This window comes from Harpia harpyja, chromosome 14 (assembly GCF_026419915.1).
Source record: "Harpia harpyja isolate bHarHar1 chromosome 14, bHarHar1 primary haplotype, whole genome shotgun sequence".
Taxonomy (NCBI): Eukaryota; Metazoa; Chordata; class Aves; order Accipitriformes; family Accipitridae; genus Harpia; species Harpia harpyja.
Window position 1 is genome coordinate 5,092,554 of NC_068953.1, and position 6,127 is coordinate 5,098,680.

Below are 6,127 nucleotides of genomic sequence, written 5' to 3' on the forward strand. Positions count from 1 at the left end.
TCAGTTCACATGCAGCCATGGATTGAAATCAGATGGCTGGAGGGGAGCCGCTGCAGGGAACGACCACCTGCTTTGCTCTTTGCTGGAGCCCATCACTGCTGCCACAGGGCTGACGAAGCAGCTTACGCAGCAGGTCCTGAACAGCCGTCGTGCCAGTGACGTGTTCAGCCCAGCAGTTCTGGACCTGCTTTATGAGCTGTTCTGTCATCTTTGCCACAAGGGCGGCATCAGAGAAGAGTTGTGGGGCAGAAGACTGGAGGCAGTATTTGCCTCAGTCATCTGATTTTAATTTGCTGAGGTCAGGAAATGCAGGGGTAGAATGAGAAATGTCAAAAGTAAAGTTGTGAATTAGACTTTGAAAAGGAAATTAAACAGATGGCAGAAGGTTTCAGCTAGATAAATACAAAAGAGAAAAAGAGAAGAAATGTGGTCATTATGTAGTGAGAACGGGGTTGAGATTAGACCAGTCTACATATGGTCTAAAAAGGAATTAAAAACACTTTGCCTACATTTTCAGTAGAGATGATCATAATGAACAGCGGGGCAAAGACAGGATTTCTAGTAGGAACACACATAAGGGAATAAAAATTATCACATGTAAGACGGAAGGAAAAGCTTAAAGAATTCAGTGTGCTCAGATCAAGGTGCACTGGCAGATTTCCATCCCAGGATTTGGAAAGAACTGGCACATTAAAGGAGCTCAGCTTAACCTCATATTTCTCTTTGATGACTGATTTTTTTTTTTTTTCCTAGACAAATGCAATACAGGTGATTTACTCTATCCAGACTTGAGTCAAGAATCTGATATTATACCACATGGGAAATTACTAGTTGAAGTTGAGTGGGGGTTAGCGTGGATGGCAAATGCAGAACTGCTAAAGCAAATGACAAGGAGCTCTGTGGAAAGGAGAAATGCCGGACAGAGGCAGTTAACTCCTCAAGGGTCAGTCTTGAGCCAGTCTTACTTGTTTTGTTAATGACTCTGGCACAGCAGCAGGAATGTAGTAAAGAAATTTGCTGAGGACACAGGCTTTGTTAATACAGAGGAGGATCAGAACATCAATCAGCAATAACTGAATGACGGAATTTGTCCAAGATAGAAGAGACAAAGTATAAAGACATGCAGTTAGAAATTAATAACTAGAATATTGCATTACTCACTTGAGAATGACAAAAGCAGGGTGGTGGAAAAAACATATAGAGAATTACTTGCTCCGAGGGATAACTGTGAGCCACCGATCTGATATGGAAAGGCAAACACAATCCTAGAAGTTACAGGTTCACTCATGTTCAAGGAAGATTAGCAGGTACAGAGAAGGGCACAGGATGATCAGAGGGTTTAGAACAAGAGGAGACTAGAAGAGCTTCATTTGTTTAGTTTCTCAAAACAAAGACTAGAGGAGATAGGATTGTTTTCAGTAAATACATCTGATAGGTAAAGATCAGAGAAAAAAGAGAATTGTTTAAAGTAAATCACGATGCTGGCACAGGAACAAATGATATTAAGGCTGGAAGTTTAAAATGAAGTGCTGGAATAGCCTGCCAAAAAGTGCAATATGATGTAATTGACTGTAATAGTGGGAGACTGGATCAGTAATCCAGAGCCTTGTGTTCCTAGATAACTTCTTTACGGGTAGGGAATCAGCCATGGTGATGGTTATATGCAGAGAATTGAAAAGAATGGCCTAGACTAAGACCACAAATGTGTTCCCAGTGATGAAGCAGTGCAGTAAATGACTGAGACTCACATTGCCCCTACCAAGTACTGATCTCTTTCTTACTACGACAGCTACAAAAAGCATGTGCTGTGAAGTGCAAGTTGTATTATAGAAACAGTGCCACTAAAACATTTTACTGTGGGTTCGAGCTCTTGCTTTTTACCCCCAAATGTCATCTTTCTCCTCCCAAGCCTGAGTCTACGTGGTTGAAACTACGTCTTCAGGAACTGTTGCTGCCTTGCCTCCATGCAACCTCCCTGGCTTTCACCTGGGAGCTGGAAGCAGGCAATGCGCTCAGCTCCCAGCCCTTCCCTCTTCTGATGTCTCATCAGTCAAAATGCCTGGCCAAGGGATAATGCTTGCAGATAAAACGTGCAGCAGACAGAATTTTGGCAAAGTGGGCACTGGCCTCTAACAAGCACTTCTTTAATGAAAATTGTAGACAGATACATGACACAGTAATGCTCCTGTGGTGGCAGGAGTTCCCTAGACCTTGGGGCACTGAACTGGGTGATCCCACGGGTCCTTCAGGAATGCTGGGAGCAACAGCCAGTGCCCCCGGCCAGGGCCAGGGGCTCACAGCACTGCTCTGCTCTTGGCACAGGCCAGGAGCCCGGGGCCAGGAGCCCTGTGCTGCTTGTGGGTGCGCGAGAAAACGTAACTGGCCAGTCATCAGGTTTGAAAATGGGGGGAAAAAAAGGAAGCTGATACTGAAGCTTTTATTTCAAACAGCTAAAGTGAGGTCCTTCCCTCCTCCCCTTATGGGAACTGGAAAACTCAGCTCTTTAATGGTACAAGCTCATCTCAGCCTTGCCTATAAATAGATAAATGAGATTCCTCCTGTCCCAGTGAGTAATTCTGACATCCTCCGGTTGCCTTGCAGAGAGCTGAGTCACAGGCACTCTGCACTCCAGTCCCTGCATTACTTACATGGTCTCAAAGGAAATTTTAACACATCCAATGAATCATCAGGGATTGGATCATGTTTAAAGTTATTCCATTGGCATTTCCCTTCTATTGTAGCAAGTCTGCCAACACCTAAAACTTCAGCTAATCTGGACTCAAACTGCATGGAGGAAATAGCATGTTGACATATACAGCTACTAATAAAAATAATAAAAAAGGTCCTTTTAAATCTGCATCAATAAACAAGTGACCCTTAGTGGATTCCTTTAGCACTTTGGACCTGCTAATTTTGTCAGACTGCTTCCTTGTTTTGTAGCTGCTTATTTAAAGGCACTCAAAGTTTGAAATGTTTTAATATTCAGTCATTAGGCCCCTAATTTAATCTCCTGCAGGTTTCCTGCCAAAATATTATTTGCATTGAGATGAAGCTTGCAGCCCCGTGCTCATTCTCTCACAGAGACACACACATTCCTGCTCTTACCCATGATAAAAATAAAATGCCTGCAAAGCAGAGACAAAACCAGAGCAGTGTTAAGTACACAACACAGGGCAGTAATATGCTGCTGTACAAGGCGTTGAGCTCCAGCCTGAAGCATATCTCCTGATGGGGCATTTTCACTTGTTACCTTGCCTTCTCCCAGATGGAACAGTGTGGTCTGATCAGCTTAGAAGCAATACAGCATTTGAAATCAGAGTATGTCTCTCTCTCTCTCTCCCCCCTCAGAAAACATCTGGAAGAGTGGAAAATTCTCCAGCAGAATTTGGGAGCTGTGAAACAAATATAAAAATATTTCTCTCTGTTGGTTTTCTGGCTTGCCTTTCATATCTTAGAACTGGTTGGGACATTTCACTTATTATTACCAGACTCTCAGTTTCAATGAGTGAGAAATGCTACCATTTGCTGGTTTGCTGCTGTGGTTTAGTACTCTTAGACCTAAAACCTGGTTTGTTCTTTTGATAACCCTAGGAAATCTGTGTCTTATTTAAATAACATTTTTCTAGTACCTTTTCATCAAGCAATTCTCCGCCTGTGCATAGATTGTTAACAAGCGTTTGTTCAACACATTCCAGCATGAGCTGCAGTCGCTCCATGAGATACTGTGTCTTCTGCTCATTGGGTTATTTATCAGCCCAGCACAGCTTTGGTTGCCAGTTTTCTGCCAGCTGTTAACTATACAACAGTATTGGGAAAAAATCAGTTCTGGCTCTGCCAGTGGAATTGGATATAATTCAGCTACCTGTTGACAAATGATGATTTGTTTAACAGCATAAACTATAATATTTTTATAGCTGACAGTTTTCACCCTCCTCTGCAGCTGGAAAAACCTTACGAATTCCCAGAAGTTCCTCACTTGTGTCCTTTTCAAGTTTTCTTATAGTAATGCCTTGTACTGTTGTCTCTGTGCAGGAAAAGACATCCTTAATGTGCAAATCAGTGGTGTCAGCATGATGCTGGAATAGGGTGGCTGCATTAATTGGTGCCACTCAGCTTCTTGATTGGCCTCCTTCCTGCAGCGGAAAACCCCACTGGCCGGTCAGGCCGTAGAGATGCTCAAGGACAAGTCAGAGGCCTGAAAACAAGCCAGTGTTTCTGTAAAGCATTAATCACCCTGTGCAGGGCCAGGGAGTGGGAACGGGGAGAGGATGCACTCTCTCTCTCAGCACGCACATGTTTTCTATCTAAGCTTTGTTTCAGCTGGATCTTTCCCACTAACCCATCCTACTTTACCACCTTGTACTCATTTATTGCGAGGCTGTTTAGCAGCACAAATCAATTAAGTACTGCAGAAACCCACTGAGACAGACAGAGGTTCCTATCTCTGGTTCAGCCAGGGTGGGAGGCACGCAGAGCTTAAGCCTGTACTTTTTGCCACACAGCGAGCGAGGGCGGAACGTGAAGCAGCCCCCAGCTCACCTCCTGCCTGGGTTTCAGCCTTCCCCAGCACCCTCAGCGCGGCTCTGCCATGGTGAGCTCTCCCCGCTCACAGCTGCTGCTGGTGCTTTGAGGGCCCTTGGAGCTTCTTTGGCATCAAATAATCAGGCGGCCAGAGAGCGCCAGCCTTGCTGCAGTGCGCCGGTGGCCCGCCTTACCCTGCTGAGACTGGCCAGAGGGGCATTGCTAATGTGGGTTATTTCTCCAGGGCCCAGCTGAACCAGTCCTGAGGTGCCTGGCTGTGTGCTGTAACAGGGACAGGGTAGGTCGGGGCCTCCGAGCTCACCTACATGCGTCCTGCAGGATTCTCCGTTAGGAGATTGCCCGCTCCTGCTGAGGAAAGTCACTACGCAGTGGTACAAGCTAGCCACTGGCCAGAGGGACCAGTCACAAGGAAATAGCACAGTCACAAAGTGTGAACAAGAACAGAGTCAGAAAAACTGAGCGGCTTTAAAATAATTGTTTGGCTGGTCTTGTTCCAACTGCAGCACCAGGCTTAGCATGCAAGTGTGAGAGCTCACTGTGACGTCTTCAGGCTGCCTGCCCTGCGGGTACGCTGGCTGTGGGGATACACCACTGCTCTCTGGTTCAGGTTGGCTTAGAGCTACTTATATACATCACAAACTTCAGAAACAGGAGCTAGTAATTCAAGCCACATGACATAGTTGATCCACAACATAAAGGAAAATAGAGCCTAAATAACCAATTCCTGCTCGTGCCTTTAAAACGTGCTCGGCCAAACTGTACTTCATGAGTGTCTCTCAGGAGGGCCAGATTCTGTAGGACATGTCCTCAGCTCACAGAAAGAGACCATTAATCATTAGTGTGCCTTGGTCCCTGGCTATTTTAATCACTGTTGAAATACACATGCAGTTCCCACTCCTAAAAATGGTATTTGACTTCAATGCACATGATTTCCTTTGGCTTCCTTTCCCCAATTAAGAGCAAGCTGTAACTACTTGGAATTCCACGCACTAGAATCCATAGATTTGCTTCTCATCTGTCATGGAGCAAAAAACTTGGTACTACATGTAGCATAAGAAAGATCCATGCCACCAGACATAAATATCAGAATATATTGTAACCAGTAGCGTGGTATGAATGTGTAATGGCTGTTATGCCTATAGGCTGGTGGCCAAAACCTGTCCTACGTAATGCAGCACTGGAAATGTCATTGGACCCTACTGTATCATTAGTCCTTTTCTGTTCCACTTTATTATGTAATGATTAAAAATGCCTCTTGTATATGCTGGCACTAATTAGGGGATGTCAGTCTGTTGTGGGAGAAGTGAATGAATCATCAGAAGTGGATGAACTAGGAGTATATTTGTAAACTGTAGGCTGTAGAAACCACTAAGTCTTTCTTTAATTTTTCCTTTAAAAATGCTGAACAAAAGTCACAGGAAGTTTAAGGAGAAAACAAATTGCTCATCCACAGATTCAGGAGCGCAGTGAAGCCTTGTACTTCTCAGCTTCTCTCATGAGGCAGATGAGCAGCCTGCGGAGTCTGGGGGTGTGCAGAGGAAACTTCATTGCCTTCCCTTAATTGCAGACTAATAAATAAATGCAT